Raw genomic sequence first — 18515 nt, 5'->3', positions numbered from 1 at the left:
TACCTACTCTGTAAATTATTCGAATATTGAATTAATCAATTAATAAAACTTAATTCGATAGCCAGCTGTGAGTGCAGAGTGCAGGCTGCTGCAGTCAAATGCATGTTTTGAAGCGCTGATATCGCTACACTTTTATTAATACAGCACCGCTGCATCGCTAGAAGCGCCGAAACCGCTGCACGCGGCTACTCCATTGAATTTTGAAATTGGAATTCTGTCAGTCGGCCGGCGAGCGTCGAATCGAGAGTTCCGCGCACGCGCACTGTCGCGTCTCCAACGTATTGTCATTTCGAACGTAAATATAAACAAGTGTAGTGCCGAATATTTTTATCGTGTGGCCTGTTACAGTTAATAAAAAGAAAAAATTAAGGAAAGTGCCAATTTGTGCTACGAATTCGCGAGTGAGTACTTATTTATTCATGTTTTTTTTGCGTGCCGGCAACCGGCATAGGTAGACGATGTGATTTGATTGTTAATTACCTACCAGCCCGGCAAATTTTGTTATGCTATTTACGTTATGGTACAAAGTTATGCTAGTATTTAACGTAAGAAACCTTCTTGAATCAGACTGTCTATTAAAAAGAAACCGCGAATCAAAATCCGTAAACATAGAAAGCAAGAAGCGACTTCGTTCGTAATAATTTACTAATTAAGTCCTTCAAGAGATTATGGTTATGGAGAAGTTTACTGCTATAAGTAACGTTAGTCTGCTAAGCTATTCAGTCATAAAACTTCCCAACAGCATCTTGCCAGTAGGTTAAATCAGTACCTAATGCAGTAGTTTGGGCATGATCGAAGTCGGCACATTCGTGCCAAGTAGCTCTTCCATAGATAAAAAATTGTATGTAGTTTTACTGAACGTTATTATAATATACTTAACATGAAAAACAAAAGTAAGCGATTTTCATTTTTCTTTATTTTCTTTTCGTAGTTAATGTCTTAATTTAATTAACTTTTAGTATGAATTTGGAAATTAACATTCCTAATTCAACGTCATCCGTGACCGTGAGGTCATTGTCACGAGGGCTTAATTATCAAATAGGCTTATTCATAATTTTTGCTAAAGTGGTTAAACCAACATGACATGGTCATGGTTTTATGATAGCGCCACATTCCGTCATGGCGAAATTGTATTCTCATAGCCTTAAAGGATAGGTAAGAATGGTAAGATCCTCTTATGTCAGGTGAGGTTTTCCTTGTAATTCTAAAGAGAGAGTAAAGTAAAAATGTAGTTGAGTAGAGAGTAAAGAGAGTAGATGTAGAACGTCCTATAATTAGAAAAAAAAAATTCTAATTATAGGACTTTATCGTAAAACGATAATGCCGTCCTTAAGAGGGCGACTAACCCCAAAAATCAATCATCGTCCTTCTCTCTTCACACTCACGCCCGTCTTTCATATGCCAGGTGAAAAAGAACGACGCGGATTCATCGCCAAATTAGTTTTTTCTCAAATACTCGATAAATATACAACATTTTAAAAATCCGCTAGCTCGATCTCTCCATGATAGAATTTTACACAATGTGTTAAAATATTAACTTAGTTCAATGCACGGTTATGGCAGTAAAGGAAAAATTCGTGAAAATTAGATGCATCTTTGTGATTTTTTTCTATCGAGAAAATTTTAAGATATCGTGTTTTTGCTCAGATCGAATTCTCGGAAATATAATGTACCTAGTATCTAATTTTAGAAAATGAAACAATTCGGGGCTTATTTTCAAGTATAAAAATGAATTATAAAATCGACACTTTAGGGTTAGTTGCCCCCTTAAAGGTATTCAATACAAATTAATTAAAAATTGAAAATCAACAAATCAGCCTCATTTTAAACTAATTTAAACATACTATGCAGTTTAGATATATCTCTTAAACATTAGATGTAGAACTTAACCTTAAAGAAAATACAAAATTACTTGACTTACAAAAGTTTGTACCTACTTACCCCAAAATTTTATTTGGTATCAGCTATCTTAATTCTTATTATAGGTAGTAGGAACCATGCTATTTAGTGTTTACCAACGAAGTGTTTACCAACCTATTAGACAAAGAGGAGATACTTCCCATGACTCTTAATTGTGCTAATTAACTAAGTATGTGGAAAGGGATTGCCTCCAGTCCAGGTATGTAGCAGGAGCTACTTAGAAAGTTCAATTGAGAAACTTCTCTAAATACAGAGAGATAAAGTTTAAAATCGTTATAGCGGAATATCTCTTTTTATAACAAAACCCTCTGCCTCGTGGACTTTTTGGTTAACATGAGCCGATTAATTTTGCGTTAGCTTAAATGGGATTTGGCTCTTCAACTATAAATTGCTTGTTTAAAAATACAATCACCGAAGGGATTATATTTAACTTTTACGCTGTGGGAATTAATTATATCTATGTCATTATTGTCATACTGATGATCTTCTAGAGCAGGGGTCACCAATTAGTTTCGCTCGGGGTCCATTTTCATGTGCCCATACAGTATACACGGGACAATTTCTCGTTTCGATCGATCGTCAAGAAAATCGTCCAATCGATCTTTTGAACGTAAAATCGTTTGCGATATTGCTACACACGTACAATTTGTCGTTCGATTTTTACGTTCAAAAGATCGATTGGACGATTTTCTTGACGATCGATCGAAACGACAAATTGTCCCGTGTATGGGCACCTTAAGAAATGAAATGACCTTCGCGGTCCACACATTTTGTAAAAAAAAATATATTTACACAATGAGAAAAGTGTCAATTTTTTTGCTTATTTCGAATGAAACTGGTGCATGCTATTGACATTAAATCCTGTAAATGTGCAGATGTTCAGTCGAGATTGAAATTTATTTTTAACGAAGTTCATCTTCGAAAATGCTTAGTCCGCAGTCCGCACTAGGGAATGCAAATCTCGCGAGATTGGGGCTCAAGCGAGATCCCGCGAGTTTATGAATACAATACCGCGAGATCTCGCCAATTTCGAGATCTCGCGAGATAAGCAGTTTGGTGGGTTTTTTTGGAAATAATCACAATATTTGAATAAATTACGAAAAAAAGTAATAAATATTATAAGTATTAAAAGATTAACATTCATTTTCACGATTTTTTTCAATAGAATTTTATGCATCAAACATTGTATCTGTCTATAATTTTTAAGTAGTAAACTTTGACATACGTATCTACTATCTATCAAATAACAAATGAAAGAAACAGCCAGTCTTCTTTTCTAATGCGCTTTTATAATTTTGGACGTGGGGGTAATATCGTGGACGTCCGCGGTAAAACGATAACATAGCCCGGAAGTAAAATGTATGGAAATATTATTATATGGAGACGCTTTTAAATTTGCGTCGACGATAACTTTTTAACGTGCACGTTAGAGGACATCACAACGTTTACTCTTCTGAACCGCACAAAACGTCCGCGGTGCGTAAAATGAAAAGGGCATTTAACGTACACCCAACGTTTTATCGTGGAAGCCGGCGTCCACGATAACGTGACGTCCAGAATTATAAAAGCGCACTATCAACACAAATCTTTCAGTAATAAAATAGTTCTTTTATAACAAACAAAACAACGAGAAGTCAAAATTCAGGACCTAGTTGAGAATCACAGTGCACAGTAATTGCTTAGGCCAGCAGCTCCTCTTTGTTTTGACTCCGTGATCGCAACTCCGTCCGTGTCAGTCCGCGCTTCAAATAAGACGTTTTAATGCTCAAGTGCAATCTCGTGAAACTCGCGAGATCTCGCCTTTTTTTCGTCCGATATCAATCTCGCCAAAAAAGGCCGAGATCTGAGACGAGATTGCATTCCCTAGTCCGCACACAATAGGTCGGCGGTCCGCCATTTGGTGACCCCTGTTCTAGCGGGTTACATTATTCCAATCCAGTGCTGGATTGGATTTGAAAACCGTAATTTTCATAGAAAAAATGATTGCTGACTGTCATAAATATATTATGTGTATCAGTATTCAGTTGTTATCAGCTTACAATATTTTTATAATTAATGGTAAAAGCTATATTAATAGCTTAGCTCAAAAGCTATTCCAGCTAATTGAAGTTCTTGAATCTTGTCATTTAGCAGAAACTAAGAGGAGCTTGAAGCTGCAGCGAATTCGCGTTTCAAAGACTTCGTGTAATTTCACTAATTTATTATTAATTAGCGATCCATCGTTTCGACCGGTCGTAAATCAACTGTTCTACAAAAGTTTACAAAACGAATCATTTTCGATGCTTCGTCAAGTATCTGCCTTACTTAGCATGCTGCATGAGATATTTTCGATAGATCGTCAACGATTTCCCCTATTATGTTACATATCGGAGAATAGAATGTAACCTTCCCAAGCGAGTGGCCATAAGAAATAAGAATTCCAGAGCATCTAAAATTCATGGCTTACTTCCTGCTATAAATAACAGAAGCCAAAGTATTTACTTCCGAGCCCTAATCCCTACGGCTAGCAGGCTTCGTAGGCGTGGAATTGAATACCTTTTTACCCGACCACGTTTAATGGAGAGTTGTGGTTTTCAAGTGTGTAAAATGTCAAATGGATATTTCTTCAGTTTGGCCTAAACGACGGCTGAATACAGTCTATGCGAATCAGACGAAGATCGAAGCGTGGGAATCTCATGTTTCGATCAAATATTAATTGATCGAAGGTCTCATCGAGGTACGAGAATCGGACCTTAATTATTTCAGTTCTGGCACATTTCGTTGAAAAACTTGTCTCACATTTTGCTCGTTGTTTCCTTCGCAAATAACTTTTTCGCGGAATTCACTTGGGAAATGTGAAGTGACTGTACTTATTTGTTTTAACTGTTTACGTACGTTGTATCTCTGTATGACATTAATCATCATGATCACTGATCCCACCAGGCCACCAGGGCTCGAATCGAGAGCTGTTGACTGCTGTCCTCGACTAATAGCTACTACGGGAAATTAGAGCCCGGAAGGAATTCGAAAACTCTTCTCCCGTTCGCGGTTCGTCCCAATTTTGAATGGGACTATCAGTACTTGTACTAATATGTATTCTGTGCCATCAGATAAGTTTTATAGGCATATTAGACCACCAGTCTAACCCAGCTGGGGTTGCCATCACCCAAATTCCCTTCGCCGGTCAGGCACGACAAAATTCCCGGACATTTGGCCGAAATGTGGTTATTTCCCCGGACACTTCTTAAACAGTATTTACGATAAAGTCTTGCCAATTTTTGCTTTTCCAACAAGAATTTGTAAAAATCTGACTCACTCCATGCAAGAAACCGTGTGTATGCTTAGCGAGTTTTTATCTTTCGTTTATTGCTGCATGACTTAAAAGTTAAATTTCTCTCATCAAAAGTGTCTGGATTTCAGACACTTTTCAAAAACCCGGCCGGACGCACCCCGGACGCCCTTCAAACTAGGACAAATCCGGGGAAATCCGGACGGATGGCAACCCTAAACCCAGCCGACAGATCAAGACTAGCATTGAATTGACATAACTAGACTATGGGCCTGTTTCACCACTTTCTGATAAAGTGCCTATAGGCTATCCACAACTTTTTTGACAGATTCTCCATACTTGATCTGTCAAGTTAATTGGTGGACAGCCTTATCAGGAAGTGGTGAAACAGGCCCTAAATAATGTAGGTATGCCATCTGCCTAATAAAAATCAATTTCTTCGAGGTTAAAATTTTATCACAGTTCAGTCTTTATGACTTTCTATCACCGGCCATCTCCGGCCACTATCATGGCGCGACCATCTTCATGCAGTGTCTTCAATACGTTCACGCTGGTTTTGTCGACTCTATTACCAAGTAATAAGGATCACAAAATATCCATTCTCCACCTTACAGTTTATTTTACTACCTCTGACAGGGCCTTATGACGGTAGCTTACGGATCATTATCATACGAGGTGAGGCTTTTCAAAGCGTGCCGTGGCCCGTGAGTCAAAGCAGATAAGCTAAATACCCACTTCCTGCGAGATGGGCGCCGTGACCTGCCAATTTCCTCTATTAACGTGGACTTTGGATGTCTGTGGACTGGACCATATTATCCTTACGACTTGTAGTGTAATGTACCTAGTAGTTAGTACTATTTTTTTAACGGGCTTTGGCCCACCACACATTCCCACCAATCTCCTGTGTCCCAGGATCGACAGTGGTATCAAACCACGAAAACCCTTTGATATCATCTCAGGGAGCCCGAGGAACATGCTAAAGCTGTCTTGGGGTCCGCAACGAAATTAATCAGAAGAAGATAGGAGGAGTAGGAAGTATACAGTTTTCCATCCCCATAAAAAGCGGGAGACAGCACAAAGTTGCAATGACCGAAAGTCAAAGAACTAAAGGGAAAGCACCATGGGAATAATTAATGTTAATTATGACTACTAAGCTAGATCTAAGTTAATGTTGGAATTTGTTGTTTACACTGTTAGTACTAGTAAAAATATTTACACAGCCAATAACAATAGGGTCTTCTTGTCTTTTTCTGGAACAATAGAAAAGAATACGTAACAGACAAACTACAAAGGCAGTGATCCTTGAATCCTATCGACACGCTGCGTAAATCTTTATTCGTAAGGAGGTAGAGTTTAGATTTCCCTACAAATTACAATAGTACTACAAGGACCTAGTATTTTTATTATACTTTATGCCAGGGACTCCCAATCTTTTTCAGCCTGCGGCGCATTTACACGTTACAATATTTTGTCACAGCGCCCTACTCTACCTATTAGATCATCTGCCTGCTATACTTAATTATAATTTTATATTATTTGTGGTTTCGGATAATGATGAAGGATTTACTCACGGCGCGGCGCCCCCGGGGCGCTTCGGCGCAATTTGGGAAACCCCTGCTTTATGCCATAGATTTTGCCATAGACATACCATAGAGTGGACAGCTATTTCCATCATCAAGTCTGATAGTTTAAAAAATTACTGTTTTCCAAAGATTTGTTTTAGCAGATTTTTGACCTCAAAACGAGGAATCGAAATTATCTTTACCTTCAAAACATTTCAGATTAAGTTATCTTTAAAAGTGGGTACACTGGTTACTTGAATAAGTCGTATAATTACGAATTTACAGCTATCTGTGTGGGAAAGAGTTGTACTAATTAGGCAGTATTTTAGTAAGAATATGTTTTTTTATTTATTTCTTAAATATCCGGTACATTTCGCGGTACAGTTAGTTTCCGGCGAGATTGTCTGGGTAAAGGTGCTAAGTTTTAACATCCGGAGATAAATGATTAATTAATTTAATTAATTAAGAACTGGTTTAAGCATCATGGTGGTTATTCATTATTCAAGGCCGCGTTATCTTCGAATCGCACTTTTGTGTTTTGAGACCAATTGTCTGAATCCCCAAGCGGCAGCCGGCTGCCGCATAACGATTGAAAATCTATTGTGTCTGCGATACCTAATTTGTTTAGTTCATCATTAGGAGGGAGAGAGAGTTTATCATTTTGACGTGGGAAAGCCATGCTTCGGCACGAATGGGCCGGCTCGACCGGAGAAATACCACGTTCTCACAGAAAACCGGCGTGAAACAGCGCTTGCGCTGTGTTTCGCCGAGTGAGTGAGTTTACCGGAGGCCCAATCCCCTCCCCTATTCCCTTCCCATCCCTACCCTCCCCTATTACCCTATTCCCTCTTAAAAACGCCGACAACGCACCTGTAGCTCTTCTGATGCTGCGAGTGTCCATGGGCGACGGAAGTTGCTTTCCATCAGGTGACCCGTTTGCTCGTTTGCCCCCTTATTTCATAAAAAAGGAGGCTATCAATAGTGTAATATGTATAAGCACACTGCACACTGCACAGCTATCACTAGCAAAGCTAGTACGTCTTGCACTAGCCCAGCTAGCTCTAGCACTGTGTCAGTGTCAGTGCCACTGACACAGCTAGATTATCGCTTGTTAGGCTGGCGATGGCTGGTTGGTTGGTTGGTTGGTTGGCTGGTTCTCGTTAAAAGAAAATCCCTAGCCTAAAATATACATCGTATGTAGTCTACAGAATACGGCGTTCAAAATGTAAGATGAGATGTCATGGAATGTTGTTATAGGTAAACCAAGACACGAGCTTCTACACTGTACAAAGTTTAGCCATTTTAGTACTCAGTTTTAGTTCTACTAAATGCAAAAGGTTGGTGCTGAAGTTATAGCATTTTGTAGATTATGCTGTTTAAAAGATAGAAAAGATGAACTTCCGAAGCTACTTAACTGCGATTAGTCGCCACAGTTAATAGGTTTTTAATGGACATTTCGGCCATTTTATACTATAGGGGACGGTGGACAGACAACTGACCGAAGAATCAGGGCATAGTAGCTCTTGTGGACAAGATGGCAAGGGTTATTGTTCTCTGAACAATGAGGGTGGACAAATCTAACCCTTTGGGAAACCAGTGCAGTGTGATTGTACACGAAACCTGATATTGTTAGGGTTTCTAACGATAATTCCCTGTATTTTTAACCAACCACAACATAAATATACTCAGCAGCATATTAGGTCATCTATACTATAATATTATAAATGCGAAAGTATCTCTGTCTGTCTGTCTGTCTGTCTGTCTGTCTGTCTGTCTCGCTTTCACGCCAAAACTACCGAACCGATTGTAATGAAATTTTGTATACAGATAGTCTAAAGCCTGAGAAAGGACATAGGCTACTTTTTTACTGGAAAAAAGGGTTGAAAGGGGGTGAAAATACGAAAATTTGTTCAAATTAAGTTAGTTCCAAAAATGCATACTAGATGGCGCCGTGCGTCTCTTACATCGCGCTAACGCTTGCCCAGCATCTTTCTATAAGAGGTGGTATCATCTTATATTTGAGGATTGAGGGATATTACGTTATGTAATAAGTCAGTACTTTATATTATATACAGTGACGTAACCTTAAACCTATCAGTGATAAATAGTTTATGGGTAAAGTTGTGTAATTGGGGGGCTAAATAAGCTTTAAAATTTGGCATAAAATAAAGTTTAATTTTAATAAAAAATGAAATATTATGTGCACACTGCACAGCTGTCTTGGGGTTTTTTTATAAAAGCTTTTGACACCAATTTTGTTGAATTCGCGCGCTATAAACTGAAGTCCACGCGGACGAAGTCGCGGGCAACAGCTAGTAAGTTATAACTTATTTAAGTTATAACTTAGCTCTGTATATTAAGTCCGCTGTACATATTGGGCTAACCTAGTAGAGTATGAAATGTCGTTTTCAAGTCTCAAGTCCCAAATTATGGCTGAGTAGGCCTCTACATGTTGGCTGCGCTACCTCAATACGTTGTTGGTCCAATGTGTGTAGCGGGCTTTACCTCAATGGGCACCGCCTTGGCAAAACTGCCGAACTTGGACAAACGTCCATCCATACATTTTTGACATTTCAACTGTGGTCGTTGAAATGCCGTCAATGCAATTACTTGTGTTCCTGCTCCCTGTTGATGTCTGCGGGGCTAAAATGGTTGCTTTTGAAGAATCACATTATGAATCATGTAATGATTCATTCTTTTATAATGGCGAAATGCAAGTCTGCTTGCAATTCATATCTAGTAAGTCGTACTAATTTAACATTTGTCAGTTTGACAGTTTTGACAATTCATTTGCTGAATTGATTGAGAGGAATTGCTAAATGTGACCATTTTAGCCCCGCTGGTCTTTTTTTTATGAAATAAGGGGGCAAACGAGCAAACGGGTCACCTGATGGAAAGCAACTTCCGTCGCCCATGGACACTCGCAGCATCAGGAGAGCTGCAGGTGCGTTGCCAAGCCTTGCATGCAGCATGATATTGTACTAACGTGGTTATTTTTTCCAAAGAAGCACGTTAGGTTTCACTGAAATCTAACACGGCGAACGCGTGGGAACAAAAAGCGGTCGGACGATTGATATTTAAGTTTTAAAAACACAGTATTTGAATATAATTAGTTGAATTTAATTATGATTAAATTTACGTGGGAATTAGAAAAAGTAGAATGCAATTTTGTACTTTCTAGTTTTTTTTAACTGAGAGGAAGAAAGTTTTTTACCTGTTTTTAGTTCAATTAAATTCACTTTTTATTGGCTAAAGTAGGTATGTGAAATCCCCCGAAAAGATGGACACCAGTCAATATCAGTTAATTTGGCAATGGATCGAAACGATCTGCCGCTGCCGCAATTCAGGGCCTGTTTCACCACTTCCGGATAAGGTGCCGGATAGGCTATCCAAGGCTATCCATAACTTATTTGATAGATGCTTTATACTCTATCTGTCAAGTAGTGAAACAGGCCCGAAGTAGTTTAATCATCATTTTGTTTTTAAATACCAACGACAACACAAAATTAGCACAATAATTTATCATGACTTGTCCCGCATAACTCAAAATTATTTAAATGCCACATTCTTCCGAATCTAATGAAACATGGTGACAGTAGTGTCAACGGCCCCGCGACCTCGACCCCTGTAACCGTGTATTTTTAGTTTCGCATACCTAAACTAGTGTGACTCATGTACGTTCGCAATTAACTTTCCTCCGAGTTCCGCTAGAATAGTCTGTAAAGCGTTCGGGTTAAGGTGCTATAAAAGTTAAAATTATTGTGGGTAGGAAGCTATCGACTTGGCTATGACAAATGGGATATTTGACACTCTTTTAAGCCATAAAAGGAATGGTGGTTGTTAGGTGTTATAATTTGGTTCAAATGATATTTTATAGCGTTAGAACTGGTTTTAATCGGGGATCGATTCTCATAAGTCTCCGAATCCGAACTCGGTTAGATTCTCAGGTTGTCTCACTCACGAATGCATAATGGATATTGCCTATTGAATATATTGCCTATTGAGTGTATAGTTAAAAGGGAAAAGGTAAGTAAAGCTTGAGTCAGAACACGAGATGTTTACTGTAGATTTAAGCACTACATAATATTAGCTTCCTAAAGCCAAGAGAATTTGCGAATTTCCTATCCCTTTACGAAAAGTACGTTTATGGACTGCAAGCAGAACCCTTACCAAAAGCCCTTATCCCGTACGTAAAGGGAAATATAAAAGTCGGCAATTTGTAAAGGGCCGAACAACATTATTTCGTATAATCTGGATTCTGGAGTGATTTAACGAGGATTTGCCCTTGATTAAGTAGAGTGTGTCAAAACTCACTGGACTGAACGGGATAGGTCAGTGTTTTTCAACCTTATTTACGATGCGACCCCTCTGCAATAAAAATATGAAAAAGCATTTTACGAACCCCCACCCTTTATTTTTTATCATGCATGTTTTTGTTAAAATTCTTCTACTTTTTTAATCTTTATTGTTTTTAATGAAGTTTTCACGACCTCTGGCATATATATATATATATATATATATTAGTTGTACCAACCTCTGGCGACCCCCTAAGCGCTCTTACAGACGAACGGCACGTGTCGGCGGCAGTCGACGGCAGTCGGCGGCACGTGTCGGCGGCAGTCGACGGCACGTGTCGGCGGCAGTCAGAGGCAGTCGACGGCAGCCGACGGCAGCCGTTGACAGTTTATGACGCTTGCAGGGGGCCTACCACGACCTTTCCTAAAACTATCATGTTTCCAGAAGACCTTGTTGTAAGATTACAATAACATTACCGTACTCATTTTTTAAACATAATTTTACTAAAAACAGTAAAAAATGCAAAACATTGTTAAATACGATGTAAAATATCAACTGTTTTTAAGATCGCTAGTTTGACGTTAAAGTAATATGTTACGTAAATCGTAATACGTTAATGCTTATCTGTCAAACGGTGTCGCTTAGTAGAGGCACAGAATAGATAATAGTACAAGTAGAGGTGGTGGTAGGCCCCCAGTTTTGACGTACCGCCCAAAGGTAAGCGTCCACAGTTCGGTATCGTACGCAACGGACGTCTTGCATCAAACGGATATTTTTTTCACAGTACATCCGCTGAATCGGCAGCGTACGGATTACCGATTAGCCTAGTAAATGAATGCTCAAAAGGGAGGTGTGGATGGAAAAGTCGAAAGCAGATATTTCGACTTAGGAACTTTGTTTGGACTAATTTGAGATAAACATACTGGCTAGTAGGTAAATTGTACGCTGCCGATACAGTGGACGTACTGTAAAAAAATATCCGTTTGAAGCGAGACGTCCGTTGCGTACAATACCGACATGTGGGCGCTTACCTTTACGCGTTACCTTTAGTTGTGAAACTGCAAGCGTGATAAACTGTCGACGGCTGCCTTCAACTGCCGCCGACTGCCGCCGACACGTGCCGCCGATGCCGTCGACTGCCGCCGACGCGTGCCGCCGACACGTGCCGTTCGTCTGTAAGCGCTCTCGCGTCGTCGGTCGCGACCTAAAGTTTGAAAAACACTGGGATAGGACATGTTATATTAGCCATGAAATTAAAAATGGCCCCCAGGATATGAACAATCCGTCTCAATTTACGAGGTTTATGATTAAAATTGTCCTTGAAATTATTGAAGGCTTGGCTAAATAAGAAAGAAAAAAAAACACATGCATATTGCACCTAATTACGATATAAGTAATATCAAAAATGTTGAATTCATAAATATTTACAATAAGTACTTAAATAAAGCATCAGTGTCCAATTCCATTCATTTCAGATTATATCCTAGTGCCTAATTGCTGGTTCTGACAGAAGTTTATCTATTCACCAGCTTTGATATAAGCTAACCTCAAAACATTACCCAATCAACATTAACGATGTTGAATAGATAATATTCTGTCAGAAAACAAACCAGAAAAAAAGAATTGTTGTTTATTATGATCAAACATTTAAATATTTCACACAAAAACCATTAGCACTAAACTTATTTGTCCAAAAAAAGTCAAGTTTGCAAACAGGATAGCTGTTTACATACTATTAGAGATTGTTGGTGATATGACGTCATCTATTGACAAACAAGAACCTGTTCTTGCCATGAGAACGATCATCTGTCCATTATGCGGCGCATGCGCATAGTGGACAATAAGTGGATTACCACCCATAATGATGGCTAAATAGGACGTAAAGGCAAGTATAATAGCGTATAATGAAGTTGTATATTAGAAGAAACGTAATTTGGATGGCTAATACATGGCTCCGTTTATCTGACAGTTTGTCTGTTACCTCTTCACGCTTTAAACCCTTAATTGATTTGGATAAGATTTCTCCGGGGAAAGCGCATAAGACTTTTTTTTTCTTCGTCTGCACTCTAAAACTGAACTCTTTAGGAAGGTCGATTTACGCCCAGTTCTGAGTTTCTTCTTTTGGCAGGAAATAATCATTTCAAGAGCTCAATTACTTTTAACAAAAGCCAATCAAAAGCTCTTTCGGATAGATAAACTCCTGTCTGAAATCCTCAAAAGTGTGGTATTTGTATTTATCCCAATTAAAGACTTCAGAAAAGCCGTGAGTCAATACTTTTAAATTAAAAATCTGGCACTCTGCCATCAAGACTCGAAGAATGCAAGTTCTATTTATCCCGACATCCTGCAGGATGTGTTTGGTGACGTGGGAGGTGCTAACCAGGTGACCCCGGGGGAGTTCGTGTAAACAACGGGAAGTTTGACCAAAAAATATACAGCTCTGGAAATTCTCATCAGTTGCAAAGGAATAAAGGTATGATCCTTTTGGATTTTGCAAGCATCTTAACCATTTTGAGTTCTTTTACTTTTGCAGACTACACTGCAGAAAAGAAAGGATAGGAAAGACCAACGAAAGACTTGTTTGTATACATATATATATAAGTGGTGGGCAACAGTCACATAAAAACTTAAAGATACTAAACGTTTTCTGTTTCTTTCCTGTTCGATGGGACCCTTCCAAATCTGTCTTATCAGCTTGTACACTAACAGACAGTATATACCACAATACAATGAGAATGTCTAGTCTAAGTCTAGATAAATTAATGAATCACAAATATGACTCAGGTCGAGAAAATCGTAAGCTGTTTCCCGGTTACTTCTAAATCCGCGATGATGTTTAGAAAAACTTCATTGCCATGTGATTAATCATATAAATTAATATTTTAGCCATTAATTCTCCTAAATGTCCTTTGACAGTCCCAAATATTTATCATATTAAATTCGTCTTCATATAATACTTCATTTATTTCTTCATATTATCACGTTTCAATTAAGTACATAGTATAGTTTTAAAAGAATGGAATAAGTTGTATAACAGAATAATAATCAAATTTTCATCTCTATCAATAGCTAAAAATATGATGTGAATGAAATGATGATGGTATTGATAATGTGGCAACAGATCCGCATTCCGAACTAAAGAAACACGCTTTATAGGTTGTTAAAGATGATAATGATGATGGTGAATGGTGATTATGTAATTTGTGCCCTAAGTGGTCACACCAAAGTGACGATGTCCTGAGTTTGGCCGCACACATTTTATGAGCATAATATCATCTAATGGTCTCCTTGGGGCTTGGACGTACTTCCGTAATGTGAGACACGTTCTGTGGAACAACCAAAATAATATTCTTGGTAATAGAATAAACAATTGTCATACATGGGCAGAGTACAAACATAATATTAACGTTAATTAGGAGGAATTAGGGATGCCAATTAGGTAATTTTTGCAAAATATGAGAGAAAAACAAAGCTTATTGAAAATTAACTTCCATGAACAGATTTTATGCAGGAAACGAAATAGCAAAGGAAGCTATCTCAATATCTTATTTAAATATCCATGCTGCGAAAAACCCAGCTTTAGTGAAACACTTTGCTCGTCAAACATTTTTCAGATCCTGTGGACCATTGGCAAAGTTTTGTGTTTTAGTGTTTTTTGATAAAAGTTTCAAAAAAGGAACCAAAAAATTGATAGTTCCCAACGGTTTGCCAGACTAAGGAGTAAAGATCATGCCCATGTTTGGGTGACGCTGCTAATAAATCAACCGGCAATGAGAATTATTCTCATTGCTCAGATGTAATGAGTCACTTGTAATTTTATCACACGAGGTCCGACATGTCGTGACCGGTCGGTTCGTGTCGTGAACTTGACTGATCATTTGTTACCCGTATGCTTAAACTGTTAATTGTTTGGGATGCTTATCAAGATTATTGAGACATGGGAGATGCGACTTTTTCCCTTTCGATAATATCTGAATAACCACACGTGGTTATTTCCTTTGGTGCCTTTGATTTCATGTTCGATTTCAAGAAGAATCTATTTCCTATTTATTAAAATCAGGTCCGTACAAACAAAACATGTTGACTCCTCTGATTCATAAGCTTTTGATTCATCAGGTAATGTATACCTAAATTGAGCAAAATATTTCCAGGTTATAGACTGACACATATTCAGAAACCTCTTCTTCGAAATGAATTTGATGACATCATAGTAATAGTAAGATTGCGTAATATAGGGCAGTTGCAAAGTGGTACATTTTGCAGTGTAGTCCAAAGCTATACGGGCAAAAGGGTACATTATGCACATTTTAAAAGAAATTAGCTGCATGAAGGGCACAAAAGGATTTCCTAAGGGGAAAATGTAGAGAAAGGAATAGGTATGTGCACACCGCACAGTGCACTAAAGCACCAATATTAAACAGGTCAGCATATTTGGTTTCCCTTTTGAATATACTAAGCATTACATACTATCGTCCCAACTACCTTTTAATCTTCTGTTAGTAGTGAAATCTGAATTCCGAGCTTCAAACTCTTATCCGTTTCAAAAGCTGCATGCAAAAGGAAGCCTTTATCATGATAGCTGCTTATACGGCTTTTATTAGCAATACCTTCAACTTGCTCCATTCTAGCTCAGCACGGTAATTATTATTTAATCGCAGTAACCACGCCATATTCTTGCTTAACCGTTTGCAACTCTACCCCGTCACGTTAAGGTGCGATCTTCCTTGAGGCAGGTATTGCTTCAGCGCTTGGCAAAAAATATGGATAACTTGGCACATAATGACCCCCTTGTGGTTGAGGAGCGGATATCCTACATATGTTTTAGAGGAAACAAAAAGCTGGTGCTTTTATACGGCTACCGTTTTTTGCGTGAAGGGCTGTGCGTGTCAAAAATTACGGGAGATAATAGCATCATCGTCTGCAGTAACTTGATTATCGTTAATTTGCAAAATTTCCTTTGAAACCTTTCAGATTTTGGAGGCAAATGGCAAGCCGATGTTTTTTGAAAAAGGAATTGAGAATCTTTATTTTTGGTTGGTTTTTGATTCTTAAATACATAAGCTAAAATCGAACTTCTTATTGCCCCTCTATAATTTTCTTCAGCCTGGGTACAAACCAAACATTTTTTGAAAGTGAAAAACTTTGTAACAGGGTTGAATAACCACTCAGCTCTGCGACTTATTAACTTATTTCATGCCATTAGACTGCGTATAAGTGTGCATACTAATTTAAGAGCATACAAATAAACATAGACTACAAACGGATGTTGAGATATTATCTGCAGAAATAAACGGTACATCTAATTTCCTGCAGCTTCTTATAATCTACGATTTCTTCGAGCTTCAGAAGAGGCAACTAAATTACATGCCATGCGAGAATAATCAGGAATTAGATCGCAGATACTTGCCATAACTAATTTATAACTATCCAAAATATGAATATAAAAAACATTTACTTAGAGATAATCAGCAAATCGTCGGCACTCTTATTATCGGCAGACTCTCTTCAAGCTTATTTCCAAAAACATGGAATGATAAGATTTTCTGTAAGAATTATTACTCTTGAATATCAAATTTGAGTGGCTTGCGCTATTTAATATTTTCTTAAATGCATTCTTTCTTTTATTTTTACAACCTCAAATAAAATTTGATCAAATGCTGCATGTAAATACTACCAACCAACTTCTTTTATCTCGACAAAGAGTAAGTTTAGTGTAGATGTTTCGGATGAATCTTCTAACAAACTTCTACCATGTTCGATGTAAGTATTTCAGTAGATAAGTGAGGTTACAATCGATACTCCAGTAACTACTGTTATTAGTCTCCAGTGTATCCAATTTATTTAATAACCCATCAGTTTTAGGAATCCTTTGTATTAAATTCTTGTTATTTTTCTTAGAATTTTTTAGATAAAAATGTGATTTGCGATTGTTTTCGATAAGTCAAATTTTTATCGTTTAACATTTATTTTTAGTCTGTAATTTAATTTTATTTACAATATAACATTATATTGTAATCCTTACCCTAATTTCATCTTTAGTAAGTTACTACTAAGTTATTGACTTAGCTTCAAAATTATCTCTCAGCCCTTTTATAAGTAGCACCATTTAAATGCTCTAAGGCAGTCTAAGGAGTCGACCTCTATCCTAATATTATTTCCTGACCCAGTTTTCTTTGAACTTACTTTTCACAATCAGGACTAACTGCAAAACGTAGCTTTAAAAACAAATTGAAAGACTAGAACAATTAATCACTTTCAAAATTATTTGCTTTTAAAGATGGTTGAGTATGAAATTGTACCGAGAAATAACTTTCGATTTTAAACCCTTTGCACTTAAGTAATGATAAAAAAAAAACCTCTAAACTTCTAAAGTAGAAGACGTTTAGTACATAATTCCTGCTTTGTCTTGACCATAAGTAACAAATATTAAAAAAATCTAATTTTGAATTTCGAACGCACGGTATACGGAATCTTCTTTGTTTTTTTTTTAACTGAAGAAGCTTGTTCGTATAACTATCTCAAATGATGCTTGATGATAAATGATTGTTGGGGTTTACGTTTAATGACGGCTTCCAACCTGCATGCCTTTTTGTTTTTGATGAAATGTGTATAAGTAATTTTGGATGATTCAACGTTTTTTGTGACGAATTTTTGTCTATTTCTACAGACAAACCAGATAATACTTACTTACAAATAAGTAGTTTTACGTCATAATATATTAATTTTGTTAGTCATCTATAATCTATATTATATCTAAAACTCGAAAACGGCTGAACGGATTGGGCTGATTTTAGTCTTAAAATATTCGTAGAAGTCCAGGGAAGGTTTTAAAGTGACACGAAGTTCACCGGGACAGCTAGTCTATATATATAAAAATGGATTTTCAAATGTGTTAGTCGCGCTAAAACTCGAAAACGGAAAAACTGGACGGATTGGGCTGATTTTAGTCTTAAAATAATCTTTGAAGTCCAGGGAAGGTTTTAAAGTGACCGGGAAGTTCACCGGGACAGCTAGTATTTTTTAATGTGGCCTATATGAAACCTAGCATTAAAAATATTATTCTTCTAGTTCCTCAAGCAGATGCGAAAGACTGCAAGGAAAGCACTTATCCAAAATCGACTAAAACTCATTTTAAATCTTTACAAGATTATTTGCCTAGAAGAAAAGAGCGTATTCCCTCTTAAAAGGCCGGCAACCCACCTGCAACCTCTTCTGATGTTGCGAGTGTCCATGGGCCACGGTAGTTGCTTACCATCAGGTGACCCGTTTGCTCGTTTGCCCCCTTATTTAATAAAAAAGAATCTACATCAAAGTTCCTTCCTCACTTTACTGTCTTAGCGACGCGTTACTCTACACTCTACAAAGTGCAGTTACAAATTAGTTCCTATTCCGACAATGGCGTCTGTTTTTTATCTGTTTCGGAATGCCCGTGGGCGCATGAATGAGGTTTGGACCGGTATGCGCCAATT

At 37.7% G+C, this 18515-nt stretch overlaps 1 protein-coding gene across 1 annotated transcript in view; it reads left to right on the top strand.

Annotated features, from left to right (window-relative positions):
- Positions 1–235: 235 nt before the first annotated feature.
- LOC121735187 (MOXD1 homolog 1-like) overlaps positions 236–18515 on the top strand; it is a 103478-nt gene continuing 85198 nt past the window's right edge. The window contains exon 1 of the mRNA XM_042125907.1: positions 236–401. The gene's annotated coding sequence lies outside the window, so the exon portion shown is untranslated. The remainder of the gene's footprint in view (positions 402–18515) is intronic.

The sequence above is a fragment of the Aricia agestis genome, chromosome 17 (genome assembly GCF_905147365.1).
Source record: "Aricia agestis chromosome 17, ilAriAges1.1, whole genome shotgun sequence".
NCBI lineage: Eukaryota > Metazoa > Arthropoda > Insecta > Lepidoptera > Lycaenidae > Aricia > Aricia agestis.
Note: the sequence above shows the minus strand (reverse complement) of the source record. Positions and strands in the feature narration are given on the sequence as shown.